This window comes from Mchenga conophoros, linkage group LG14 (assembly GCF_057382185.1).
Source record: "Mchenga conophoros isolate Kocher_MC1m ecotype Shallow Benthic linkage group LG14, M_conophoros_male_GT1.1, whole genome shotgun sequence".
Lineage (NCBI taxonomy): Eukaryota > Metazoa > Chordata > Actinopteri > Cichliformes > Cichlidae > Mchenga > Mchenga conophoros.
Window position 1 is genome coordinate 35,736,602 of NC_140539.1, and position 14,807 is coordinate 35,751,408.

Consider the following 14,807-nt stretch of genomic DNA (forward strand, 5'->3'; position numbering starts at 1 on the left):
AGGTAAAGGAAGTTAGTAATACTGACTTGGTTGGAAGTTAGAGGAGTCAATTTCAGATTATATTTACAAATTTCTTTGGAAATTTTATCAAGCCTTAATAATTTAACGGTAATCTAAAAGATCAAACTGGAATTTTTTAAAGAAAAACACAAGTACACATTCATAAACACAAACACGAGAGACATAAACAAGCCCTCTGAGTTTCAGCAGTGAGTTTCGGCCCTTGACAAAGATACATCCACTGTGAGGACCTGCAGACTGGCCATTTCACGTCTCTTTGCACGTGTTTCTGATTGTTTTGTGGATTTTCACTGCCTTTGTGGTCCTGTGTCTCTGGGTAAGGTGAGAGAAAATATCTCAGAAACTACAGGGTTTGAGATTTAATATAAACAGTCATGTTCCTGATTAATCCTATGAAATATTTTGTTCCTCTAGCTCCAAACGCAGGACAGAATTTGCATTTATGTTGCATTTATTAGGTCAAAAACCACTTTACAGCCACCTGGGTAACATCTATAACACTCGAAGCATTTAATGATGCTGGTTTCTCTTTATTACAATTCAATTCTTTCTTATATTCTTCCTGGCAACAACAACAATGCCTGTGGTTATTAACCCTGTATCACCAAGTCTATCATCTTTGATGCACAAGCTTTTGAGACCTCTACATCATTCATGCATAAAATACTGGATGTAACAAAAATGATACAAATTAAAACTGATATCTGCAAATTGATATTTTGTTTCTTTTTTACTTTTAATTTGTCTGAAGGTTCACAGTTAAACTTGATTTTAAAACTCAATACACGCTAGTTTACACCCAGCGTCACGGGTGGATGGACTGAATCTATAGGCGGACGCTCCAACGGTAGAATGTTGGTCGAAATTTAACTTCGAGGGGATAAAAGCTTTTTCAAACTTTTTTTTTTGGGCAAAGCTAAGAAAGTTTTCAAGCTTTATTCATTTATTTAAAATGAAATGTGTCAGCTGAGTTTATAGATGCGGTTTTTATGTACCAGTGATTGTTGAAGATTATTTTCAGCTCCAAAATAACTGCCCTGATAATTAAAGTAGTCTCTCATGTGCTATTGGAGGGAGCTTTGTGAAACTGATAACATGTAGATTGCATGAAAAAAAGGCTGACTCAGCCGCTGTGACGTCACCGGCTGTGTTGTAGACAGTTTGAGAGCCTTTAGTTTGGGATTTTGGTCATTGCCATATTTATCCAGCATCTGTTACGAACCATCATATCACAGTAAATGTAAGTCTGGTTTTTGCAGCGAATCGGTCATCGCGTGTAAAATAAAACAATACTGGAAAAACTGGATGCTTTAAAATGTGTTTAGTACAACCAAATGCTGACACGAGGGCTGGATGTGAGGTCACTGCCTGCTCATCATGTAGTGACTTGTATCCACTTAGAGTATAAAATAAGCCTGTGGATAAACTACTATAAATATTTAAATCAACCTAATCTATCTGTTGTTGCAACACAGGCAGCCCCTTTGATAAATTATCTTGAACATCCTCAGACTGAAGACATAAAATATCAGAGAACAAGTAAATTCAGCAGTGAACAGTGCACCGCTCCTTTAAAAATAACCACATGGATCAAATTAGCCAGATAAAATCAGCTGGCGTGGCTTTGAACTGTGGGGAGTTAAGTTAAAGTGCTTCATGTGCCACTGGGCTTCCCTGCAGATTGACACTGTAAATGTCACGCCATTTTTCCAGCTGGGTTTCCCAGAGAGTCGCCCGGCGGTGGAAACCAAAACAGTGAATGATGTAAGAGGACTGAGGGCATGAAAACACAGGACACCGTAAATGTGTCACTGTGGCCTTAAAATATTCAGCTGTTAACATAAATGCTTGACAGAGACGTGCACGCTTACACAAATACATACGTTCACCTCGACAACTGCAGTGTGTCGTTGCATTAGACATAAACCTTGCTCCTCCAGCCTCTTCAGCCTCCTTCCTTTCCCACAATGCTCTCCTCTTCTTTGGTCTCCCTGCGTTCCTCCCTCTCTCCCTGCACTCCTTCCTCTTTTCCCCCTCCTCTTCTCTGTCAAGGCTCAGAGGTCATGTGGAGGGTCAGAGCCCCCGCCCTCCTGGAACAAACACACCGAAATAAATAGCAGCAGAGAAAGAGAGGAAGGGAAGCGGCCGGATGATTGCTTTTCTACTTATCGCTGTGCCTGAATGAAGCAGGGAAACAGGCTGTACGTATGCGTCCAGAAATTCATTTTGAAATCTCGAAGGTGAGGACGTGTAGCATGGTGCTCACTTCCTCACAGGGGTGTTTCAGGGTCGAAGTGCAATTCAGATGAGCTGGCAGAAGAAAGTTTGCCCGCTAGTGTCAACACACTTTTAAAATACTAGAAGCGCACTCAACAAAACTGGAGGTGTGTTGGTACAATTAAACACACAAAAGTCCTATTATTTCATTTTTATTCATATATATCGCCAAATCACAACAACAGTCACCTCGAGATGCTTTATGGTAAGATAAGATAAGATAAGAGGGTTCGAGTCTGACCTGCGGCCCCTTGCTGCATGTCTTCCCCTCTCTCTCTGCCCTTGCTTTCCTGTCCTTTCTCCACTGTATCTGTCAAATAAAGTTGTAAAAGGCCAAAAAAAAAAAAGGTAAGATAAAGAACCTAGTAGAGAGAAACCCCCAACAACCACTGATAACCAAGCATTTGGTGACAGTGGGAAGGAAAAACTCTTTTAACAGGAAGGAAACCTCCAGCAGAACCAGGCTCAGGGAGGCATGCGTTTAATTACATTAAAGGAACAAACACCACAAAGACGGCTGATAGACACAGTTCAGATTTTAAAATGAGTTTATGCTTGAGCTTATCACACTGGCACTCAGGGGTTAAAAGTGACATCACAGCTGACACGTGCGGCCGTTTTGCCTCATGCACCTCGATCATCAAGACAGTTGTTGCTGTTTTTCCTAAACCAGCACTGATGCTGTTTTTTCTGAGTTGCAATCATGAGGCGTATGCTGCAGTAAGTCTGTTTCTGAGGTGCCATTAAAATCGTTTATGGGGCTGCGGTGACATCACAGTTTATGTGAGCGTTCACCAGTATCAGCCATATTCGCTGTTTGCCTTGCGGCCTAGATGGCGCTCTCCTGTAGGCACTCTTTACTAATCACTACACCTGAAGCACTCATCAAAGCAGACTAATGCATGGGTTCAAGCCTTAATGTAAATTAAATAAGTGAGTTATATAGTTAAAAAAATCTCCCATTCACTAGAGACCAAAACTGCAGTTGTTTATTTCTGGGATTTTTACCATTACGGAGTTTTGGAGTCAGCCTTATGTGGCCATTAAAGGAACTGGAATTCTGAAGTAGCCTCATTTTTTACAGAACTTACAGATTTTCAATCTATCGATGCAAAAAAACTTTCCAGCTTTCCAGTTTCCAAGTTTTCTCATCTAACATTCGGCTGAAAAATAAATAGGTGGATTTCCCAAAATATCAAACATTTCCTTTGAGGTTCAGTTCAAGGGTTAAGGTCAATTAGTTTCATGTTAGCGGCAGGTTCAGGGGCTATATGAAGAGTAGTCGAGTTTACAGTCCAAACACGTGTGTTTATATGCGAGTGATTGACAGACAGCATAAACCTGGGAACCTCAATAGTTGAAATACAAGACAAACAAACATCCAGCATGCTTTGTTGGTCCTGGAACGTTTCCAGGGCAGCTAAGGTGTGTGTTTGTGTGTGAAGCGTAGGAAAAGCAGAGGAAGCTTTAAAACAGTCACCAATGTTTATCTTGTAAAACATCAGGCCTGAGAAGCAACCGGTGCTTATGTGCATGTGCTAAATCCAGCGTATGTGTGTGCATGTCTGTGTGTGTTTGTGTCATTTGGATTAAGAAGTGTGTATCTCCATTCTTAAGAAACATCCAACAGAGGCGAGTCCAAAGTCCGGTGCCAATGTTTACTGCACTGTCTGTTTAAGTGTGTGTTTGTATGTGTGTATTTCTGCGTGCGTGAGCGCGGTTCTGGGAACACGCCAGCTGTGGATAGCTACTTTTAAATTTGGCCTGTGGACTGGTTCAGTTTGCTCCACAACAGGAAGTTGAGATGTTGATGTTGGGAGTCTCTGGGAACGGAGGCCTCGTGCAACACTACAAGCTGTGCCGACGTCATCTGAAACGATTCCCCGGAGTTTAATAAAAGTCGGTGAGCTGCAGCTCCGTTTGAGGAATGTGTGTTCAAGCCTCTGAAATGTGTTCACGTAGCTTTGGCAGCTTTCTGAATGGCAGGTCGTGCTGTCATCTTCATTTAAAAAATATTTTAATTGGTTCGTTTTCCTGCTCTTACCAGCAAACTTAGCTGAAGATGATTGTGTTAAATGGTTTAGGGTCATTCAAAGCTACTGTGTGTATTTTCCATCGGCATGCTGCGGCATGCTTTAACAACGCCGAGGCATTCTTTGCTCAGGCGATATCGTCCTGATCGCGCAATCAGACAAACTAGAGTCATGAACACTTGGGTGAAAAAAAATAACATCAGCTACCCGCTTTATATTCCAGTCAGACACATGGGACATTTTTCACAAATGTAATTTAAGATTTTAATGTAATAATTACTACAAATAAATCTTAAGCAGATGAGAATCATTGATATTTCTATGTTTTGGGTCTTAAAATGATTTAATGAACCTCTAGGCTTGAAAAATAAGGCCAGCGTGGAAGGGCCAAAAACAGCACTTCCTCTTTGAGGCTGACTTCCAACGTGTGATGACGCCCATGTTGAAATACTACTTTACAGCTGAAATAAATTTGTTTATATTCTGGTGGAAAATTTGTTTCTTCCTTCATAAAAACTGTGCAGTGCAAATATTTTTATAACTCATCCAGGCTGTCAAGTGACAAGTGTTTTGATCCAAGAAGGCGTAGTTCTCTGCTGATTAACAGAGGTGTGTGTCTGTGCATCCATCTGTGGAGGGCTGCTTGCTAATCAAGTTCGCTAGCGTTACCTGTTAGCTTCACACGCCACCCTTTTGTCCAAAAATGGCACCTTCGACTTCCATTAACTAACACCGTAGCAGCAAAAACACAAACGCTGAGTCTAAAACCAATGGTGACGTCACCGTGGCGATAGCCATCTTACATATACAGTCGGTAAGTGGGTGTATTTATTTACGAGCTTTTTCTCCTTCAGTGATTCACACGTATACGGCAACTATATACAGCCTAGACCTGCTGAAGTCTGCTCCATCCATACTTTGGCTTCCCTCACCTCCATGCAAGGGTCAAACCATCATACCTGTGATTTGACAAAGCATTCATCATCCTGAGCCACAGCAACCCAGACAAGATGACACTGGGAAAAATAGCACATTTAAACTGTTTCAGGCAGTGACACGTCCTGCACTGGAAGTAACAAAGGTTCTTTTCCCCTGTTTTCCAGTTTTTCTTCCACAGGTTTATAAAGGTGACGTTTAGTAGTCCTTGTACCCGACCATTTTCAGGTGAATGTTTCTTTTGCTCATTAAGCCACTCAACACTGATCTATGAATCATTTAAGGATCAAAAAAGACACCTAACATAAAGAACCAATTTTAAACTGTATCTTTAGACACTTTGTTACTTTGTCATGAAAACATTTGTTCCATTTCCTCCTGCTGAATCCATGAAAATGCCACCGATAACAGGTCGGCAGGTATAAAATTCTGTTTTTGTACTGACGGGGTGATTTACTTTAGCCTTAAAGGTCCAGATGAAAGACAATACTCGGTTAACTTTCCTCCTGTTTCAGCCGAGGTGCATGGTGACACACTTTCAGACAGTTTGTATCACAGGCTTAAATTTTAGGACATCACAAAACTTCACGAGGAAAAGTCTACATTAAAAACAGGATCTTATTTTGAAAACATCCAGCCCCTGATTCTCAAGACATCTGCGCTGCATTGCACAGACTCTGTTGACTGTCCCTTTCTAAATAAACAGTCTAATAAACTATCTCAGATTACACTCAGGGTTTTGGCTTAATAACTTTTAGATGTTTACATATTTGCTGAAAACATACTCCAGGATTTTATATCTCTAAGAGCTCTCTCCCAAAATCCGCACAGCATTTGAAGAATGACATTAAATGTCAGTTTCAGGATGGTTATCAGTGTAGAGAGGAAAACGTTTTTCTTTTTTCAGACTCTGGCCGGGCTGAGAATGTGATGTTCCTTTTGGCTCTGACAGGAAAGCACAGCATTGTTTAGTTGCACAAGCGATCCATCATGGAGGAGGAATGGGACCAGTACAGAGGATGAAGAGGAAAACGGAAGGAGATATGAAAAGAGTTTGTTTTGATGGCAGCAAGGACAGTGACCATCAAACCATGAACTGTAGTAACCTGAGCACAAGGAAAGAAAGAGAGAAAGGAAAGAAAATGAGGAAAATAAAAAGGACAAGGGAGGAAAGTAAATTTTTAAAAAGGAAAAGAAAGGAGGAGTCTTCCCAGGATGGGAGCAGCAATGGGAGGAATTTTTTTTTTACACCAGGCACAGGAAGCGGCGTAAATGTTTATCTTGTGGGGACCAGTTTGGAGTTATAGACCTTTGGAAGGCTTCCCACTTTCTGCCTTCAAACTGCTGTTTGAGGGTTAGGACCTGGTTCCTGGGTTCAGGTAAGAAAGAGTTTTAGGTCAGGCTTAGGGTAAAGGTTCGGGTCAGGCATGCATTGTGGAGAGTTAGGATAAGAGGCTAGAAGAGCCTAGGGAATGCAGTATGACTGCCTGTGTGTGTGTGTGTGTGTGTGTGTGTGTGTGTGTGTGTGTGTGTGTGTGTGTGTGTGTGTGTGTGTGCATCGAGGCCTCGTGGGAACTGCAAACTTGACAATCCCAGACTCTTAGTTTGATGAAGTGGGGGCTAAATGCTGTTATCTCACACACACTCTCACCCTTATGCAAAACAACATAACATACATGTGCTCAGGCTCTCAGTTCTCCTTGAAGTCTGATCGTTTGTTTGTTTGTTGGTTGGTTTGTTTTTCAGATAATGTGTTAAATCAATCAGCTGTTGATTTCATCATCTCACATTATCCGCCTGTAAAGTCCAAGTCCCAGTTAGATATCGCTGACAGCATCAGGAGCAGAGTTCCCACGACACTCTGGGGGGTCTAAAGGTCTCCATAATAATCCAGCAGTCTTTAAAAACATCTAAGTGGAGGCTTCACAGACAGAAGCAACCAAAACATCAGGACCACTGTAGTCAAAGGGATGTCGTTATTTCCATCTGCATATACATGATTCTGTTTTTCCATGTGCACATGTGGAAAGCGTGAGTCCGAAAGTAGCATCAAGATCCCAGCACCGAACAGAGCAGGCCTCAGTGGCAACAAGTCAGATATGGCATCCAGGGAGGAGGTGGGTTGCAAAGTAGCTTCACATTCACTATACAAACAGACACACTTATGCAGACAGACACATTTGTGGAGCCATAAATTACGCTTAAAGCAGCTTGAACAGCTCCACCTGTATGTCTACCAATTGGATCTGTTGAAGGGTATCAGCTGAGCCATCAGCTGATGTTGGTAGGAATTGGCTGAAATGGACGGTGTGGTCCAGAAGTAACACAATTTTGCATGAAAACATGCAGAATTGCAGGGTTTCTTTCGTCCACATGTCGCGTTCATTCAAGGTAATTCAATCAGAACATACAGTGAGTATTTCCAGCACTCAAGGTTCTTTGTACTGTAAGTTAAAGACCTTTGTTACATCCCTCTGCAGCTTCTAATAGTCTCAGTGTTTTCAGCTGGTGCTAATTGGCCACACCTAGTGCTAATTGGCCACACCTAGTCAGGTGTGGATAGAAGCATACCTGAGGTAAGCTTCCCGGCAGTGCACTAGTCTTTGCCTTGGTGGCACCAGCCATTTTAGCCAACCTGGTTTTCCATTTTAGGATGAAACCTCTTCTCACCCACACTCTGTTATTCATCTCCTTTTTTTTATGTTGCGGCTTTTGAGCCGGGTCGTAACATAAGTGGGGGCTCGTCCGGGATATTTGGACATTTTAGTGGAGACTGAATGTCAGTTTGTTTTGCTTTTAAGTGGGTGAGTGATGGTGGTCACTGTAATTGTGCAAACTCCCTTTAGTTAGTGTGTTTCAGCTGGGTGGCTGTGCTGCCCTTCCATCGAAGCACTTGTTTGTTGTTTTGCTTTATTGTTTTAGTTTATTGTGTTTGGTGGCTATCCTGGGTGGGGATACGCTTCAGAGTTTGGTAGAAGACTATATCTCTGGTCTGCTGCCTGCTCTCGAGTTCGCGTTTAAAGTTGCCTCGAGCCTGGTACACCACTGAAGACTAGGGTAGGAAAAGTAAGGGTTTTGTTGTTTTTAGTGTTTTAGGCTGGGAGTTGCACATAGTAAATCAGTGGCACCAAACTTGGTAGGAGGTTTGAGACTATTCATGATTATGGTCTGTAGCTGAGGCAGGTAGGCTGTTTTTAAGTTGGCATTGTGTGTACACCATGTGTGTGCATATGTCAGTGTTGATAGATGCTAATGAGATCCTTGTGAGGTGAGCGTTTTGTGATGTGACCTTTAGTGTTGTGGGGAATATGGCTATTTTGTTGGATCACTTGTGAGTGTTTTTGGCCAGGTGATGGCAATAACACTGTGGGGTGCTGAGCCACCCTTGATGTGATCATTGTGTGGCCATAACTCTCTATTTTGTGGTTGGTCACTAGTACGCTTGATTTACTGAACTTTTTGGATTAGAGTAACTTGTTGTGGTATAGGGCCACTTGTATGTGACTGTTTGTGTGGTGGAGACAACAGATCACTTGTGATTATTTGTTGCTACTTTTGGTTTTGTGTTGTAGCAGGTCAGGTAATCATTTTGGGCTTGACTGTTGTGCTCCTTTGTGTTGGTCACATGTTACTTTTTGTCTGTTCAGTGTGGCAACTTCAGATCCTCATGTAGGGGCATCCATGCTTAAAGATGCCAACTTACTTTTGAGGGATCAAGGCTTCAGAGGGACTTTTAACTTGTTTAGGGGTCCTAGAGGAACCCTTTTAAGGGAGGAGGTGTTACGTCCCTCTGCAGCTTCTAATAGTCTCAGTGTTTTCAGCTGGTGCTAATTGGCCACACCTAGTCAGGTGTGGATAGAAGCATACCTGAGGCAAGCTTCCCGGCAGTGCACTAGTCTTTGCCTTGGTGGCACCAGCCATTTTAGCCAACCTGGTTTTCCATTTTAGGATGAAACCTCTTCTCACCCACACTCTGTTATTCATCTCTGTTTTTATGTTGCGGCTTTTGAGCCGGGTCGTAACAACCTTTGAATAATAATCTTAAAAAACCCAATATTCAACCAACTGTCACGGTCTGGCTGGCAGACCGTGGGGATATGGGGAATGAGGACCCAGGCGCGGTGCTCTGTGTATAAACAGTGCGTTTATTTACAGTGATGGAAAAACATGACAATAAATCCCGTGCTCTCCCGACTCCCGTGACGTGTCCTCTTCCCAGTGTTAGTGCTCCTGTCTCCGCTTCTCCGTGATGAGCACCCCGTGCTCGCTGCCCTCTCGTCTCTCGCTACTCCTGGGAACATAAGAGAGAGGCAGCTGTCAGACATGCAATAATGCAGGAGACTCAAACTAAGAACTGGTCGAGAGACTAACGTGAAGCCACGCAATGATCCAGCGTCGGAGAGAGCTCCACCACACTATCAAGTAGCTCCTCCGACGAGGCCTGATCAGCTGCAGGTGTCACATGGTCTTCAGGTGTGGCCAATCACCTGCCAGGGCCACACCCACACAGACACATATGCAGGGAGAACGAGGGACAGCAATACAAAATACATATATTATAATATTAGTCCAAAACTGCTCAGTTTTGACACAAACCCCCTGTGAGAAGGCACTTTGTGACAGTGGGAAGGAAAAACTCCCTTTTAACAGGAAGAAACCTCCAGCAGGACCAGGGGAGGGGCGGGGCCATCTGCAGTGAACGATCGAAGGTGAGGGAGGGCAAAAGGGCAACACAAACAGTGTGGAAGAGATTTAGAGATTAGTAATAACTAATGATCGAATACAACATGGTGTATAAACAAATAGGAGATTGAAGAAGAAACACTCGGTGCATCATGGGAAGCCCCCAGCAGCCAAGGCCTATTGCAGATAACTAAAGGGAGAGTGAGTCTAAGGGTTCATTCTGGTCAGGATTATCTAATCCAGATGAGTTTGATATCAAACCCACCCTTTGCTACACTGTCACAAAAAATGATCTCAGGGTTGTATTTACTGTAAGTGAAATGATGATTAATACAAACAGCCACACACACGAAGGCCGATACAACACAGATACTGAGCTGTGAGGCTGATCTATAGGAACACACACAGGCACTTATGTGCACAGGCACAAGCATGTGTCTTCCACAAAGGCTCCAGTCACATGTTGAACAGATACATACCAGCACAGTGATGTCAGTTTGTTCATCCCAACCTCACACTGCTGATCTATTCATCGGAAACTCTGCAGCTGAAGGCCACAGTGAACACTGCCAAGTCTTTTAGCTGTCAGAGTCTCTCAGAAATCATTTGTTCTTAGGGTCTTCTGACGTCACGATAGGCTGTATGAAACTCATCGGGTGTAGCTGTGTGCTTACATTTTCTGGAGCACCAGATGGGTGGAGTCAGCGCAGTAACAGAAGATGCAAGAAGTGGCACCAGGCGAGTTTTAAAGAAAATCCTTCTGACGCAGCAGGTGGAGCTGACACAGAAGGGAGCGTCCTGTTCTCGACTTTTCTTCTCATGCAGGAGAACTGGTCACGATTCCTTCACCATCTCCAACAAAAAACGTTGTTGCAGAACTCGTGTTAATCTGATTCCTGGTGGATCAAATACGTCAAACTTTAAGTGATCTATCATATGATTTGATACATTGTAAGTCTGATTCCATCAAGAAGGATTCAGACTTTTAATTACTGTAAACAACAACAATATGTTTTTAAAATAGCTGATGTTTGCAGAAAGCATCAGCAGAAAATAGAGGTGTTAAACTCAGTTGGATATCAATTTGCTGTATCCCACCAGGTGCAGTTTGCTGAGGCATGTTGCCAGTTTGTGTAGAGGTCACAAACTGGCAACATGCCTCAGCAGGAGCAGAAACAGATTGATGGCGCACCTCTTCCTCAGCACATAAAAATAACATTAAAGGGACATTCCACACGTTTGAACTTTTTATCATTTCCTGCATTTTCTGTACATTTTCTCCCAAAAACGCATTACATGAGGCCTAATATGGTCAGTCTGAAACATTCCCAACTGGCTGTTACTCTACTGATCACACGGACCACATAGCATTGACATTAGCTCAAAAAAATTAAAGGAACAGGTTTTAATCAGCGTCAGTTAAACTTCTGGGATACCGATCTGGTCGGTAAGTAGCAGAGGGCGCTGTTAATCAGTTTCAGCTGCACGAGACGGGCAACAATGGAACAAACCTCAAAACAGGAATGATTTTACAGGTGAGGGACATAGAAATTTCCTCCCTTCTCACCTTTTCTGCCTGTTATTTCACTTGATTTGCATTTGACTCGGGTCATGGTCACTACTGGTAGCATGAGGTGATACCTGGACCCTACAGGCACATGCTTGCTGAGGATGCACAGGTAGTCCAACTCCTCCAGGATGGCACATAAATACAAGCCGATGCCAGAAGACTTGCTGTGTCTCCAAGCTCAATAGCATGGAGGAGATTCCAGGAGACAGGTGCTTACTCTATGAGAGCTGGGCAGAGCCGTAGAAGATCCTTAACCAGTCAGCGGGACCAGTATCTGCTTCTTAGTGACAGGAGGAACAGGATGAGCACTGCCAGAGCTACAAAATGCAGCTTAGAATGTCTCTGACCAAACAATCAGAAGCGTACTTCACGAGGGTGGACCCTGTGCTCACTGCCCAGCACCATCGAGCCCGACTTGCATTTGGCACAAAATACCAGAATTACCAGGTGCACCACTGTGCTTTTCACACATGACAGCAGGGTTACCTTGAGCACACGTGACAAACGTTAAAGGGTCTAGAGAAGCTGTGCAGAGGGTTCCTCCTGGTCCACGACAATGTCTGGCCTAAATCCAATAGAACACCTCAGGGACGTTATGTTTTGGTCCATGCGACACCTCAGATTATCCAGTGTCTTTGAATTGTTTGCTTGTTTACACAACAATCATAACAACAAAGTAATATCCAGTGGGATTAGGATTAGACGGCTATGAATCAGGTCAAAGTTTGAGTCTGTTATTTAATAAAATAAGCTTTAATCAGGTTACAACACAGCATCTGAGGGTTTTTTTGTGTGTATTGTGGATAAAAACTACTACCGTGTGCTACTAACGGTAATGAACAGAACTATGTATGTATGTGGCATTTTCTTTGCTGCTCTGTTCGGTTCAGCGCACACAGTTCCTACTTTCCTGCCAAACACGAGGATTAAAAATAAGCCTAATAACGTCTAATAAGTCTCTGAGCTGGATCTGCTGCAGGATTCAGTTGCAGTTTTCACAGAGTTCAGAAGGACTTTCTGGCAGTTGTGTTAAAATGATCAGCTTGGCTGTCCCAACATAATAATAAGACAAAGAGGAGAAATGAGAGGTGGAGTTTACATTTGTGTATTTCTGGCGTTAACAGACACTCTTATCTGAATCGGCTTCCAACAAGCAGCTCACAGAGACAGACAGACTCCCTGTCTGGAGAGCGTGGGCGCCTGGGAGAGGCAACGACCACAGGACAGTAATATGTTCTTTACTTTTATTTAACGCAGATGATGGGATTAGTTGGTTAATTGTTTAAGCAAAGAAGCTCTTTAATAGTAATTCCCAGTCCTCTGGGTGCAATAAATCCCTTTAGTCCTTTAACATCTGTGTCCTCCACTCTTCAGCGTGCAGCATGTGGGAATTTTTTTAGAGACTCTCATGATAGCGAGACAGACGGGCACAAAAGAGAGAGACATAAGAGATCTTGTGAATGGAGATTGAAAGTTCAGCCTGGCCACCAACGTCACCCTTCTCACACTGCGCCCCCACAGGCGCAGGACCAGCACTGCGAGCACTGCGGCTCACAGACCATCAGAGTCCAAATCCAAGCTGAAGTCGTCCTCTAAGAGGATCACGTCTTCTAAATATACTCTCACCACAGGTAGTTTCCCCGAACAGGGAGCTAAGCAGATTACTGATAACAGATACGCCGAACGCACAACTCAGAGTGTGAGGGAACTCTGGGAAAACACCACTATCAGTACAGGTCATCCACTTAACAATACAAAAAAACCCAACGCATCATACTAAAAGCAGATGACAGCGCTCCACATTTCCCTATTTCAGCAATGAGGTTGCATGTTCTCAGAAGTCTGGATCACCATATTCCATCCCACGGATCTTATCTGGAAAACTTCAGCTGTGCTGAAGAGTGAAGAATGTTTTTGTGATTTCTTTTTTTTGTTTGTTTTAAATTTAGTGGGTTTTCCAGACTGTCTTTACTTTACTTTCAGTTTTGTCATTACTAAAAATGTAAACCTATTTAGCTGTTTTGATGTTTTATAAATAAATTATAATGGAGAAGAAGTTGAGAATAGATATTACAATACAAACCAAAGTTTATTGAAGTTCACGTGCAGATGTCCCAAATTTTGATAAACATCTGCACCACAGCCTCCTCAGGCCAAATTAAGAAAGACCCAAGTCAAAGATAAATGTGACCTAATCAGGGCAGTCTTTACAGTTTTAAAAGCGCTTTGTCACATTAAATTATGATATTTTTATTTATAACCATGCTAAAATATTTTCTGATAAAACAATACAATGGTTTAAATCATAACTGTCTTACCATGAAATATATTTTATTGTCAAGAATGAAAAATCTTGACTTCTAAAACGTTGTTCCTCAGGGGTCTGCACACACTTGGGATCATTGTCCTTCTGCAGAGCAGAGCAACCAACCTGCCAGACGGCCTCACATTTCACTCTAGATTACTTTGGTAAACAGAGTAGTTCACTGTCGACTCAGTGACTGTAAGGTGCTTAAGCCTCGTGGCTGCAAAACCAGCCCAAATCATCACCCCTCCAACAGCGTGCTGGCAGTTGGCTTGAGGTGTTTGTGCTGATGTTCTGGGTTCTTTAGTTGATGCTGTGCATCATTGTCAAACATCTCCACTTTGGTCTGCCGTGCTCCTGAAGTCTTTTGGTTTGTTCAGATACAACTTTGCAAACGTGAGCTGGAAACACGTCCAAACAAGCCCCACTTGTTCATTCTTTTTCTAATTTTGTCGTCATGAGCCAGCCGAGGCCTGAACATCACCGTGGGGTGAATTTGCTGAGACATTTGCCGACTCCATGTTTGTCCAACGCCTTACAAAAAGTAGTGTACAACTGATAATCACTGCCCTGTAGTTTCTGTTAAATAATTTTGTAATGTCATACTTTGTTTCTACCTAATCTTTAGACAATACTAATATTTTCCAATTTCTAAAACCTTAGAATTTAAAGTTGAATTTATGATGTTGTAGATTTGGTGTTTTACGTTACTTCGTTTGGCCAAGGAAGACATACGAGATTTAATGTCTGAGACTTCCTAATTAAATAAAGGTAATAATCATTTTAATTAGCTATTGGATAACCTCGTATAACATTGTGTTGTGCTGTGCTGAAGGTCACAGGCGGGTACAACACGTAGAACCAAACTGGCAGAGGAGAACATGTGCGCTCGCGTGTGTGATAGGAAACCTTTGAGGTTCGGGATGAATAGTTTGTCTTCCTGGAGCCAGCGCTGCAGGATGGGAGGGTAGCAGGAAGTGAG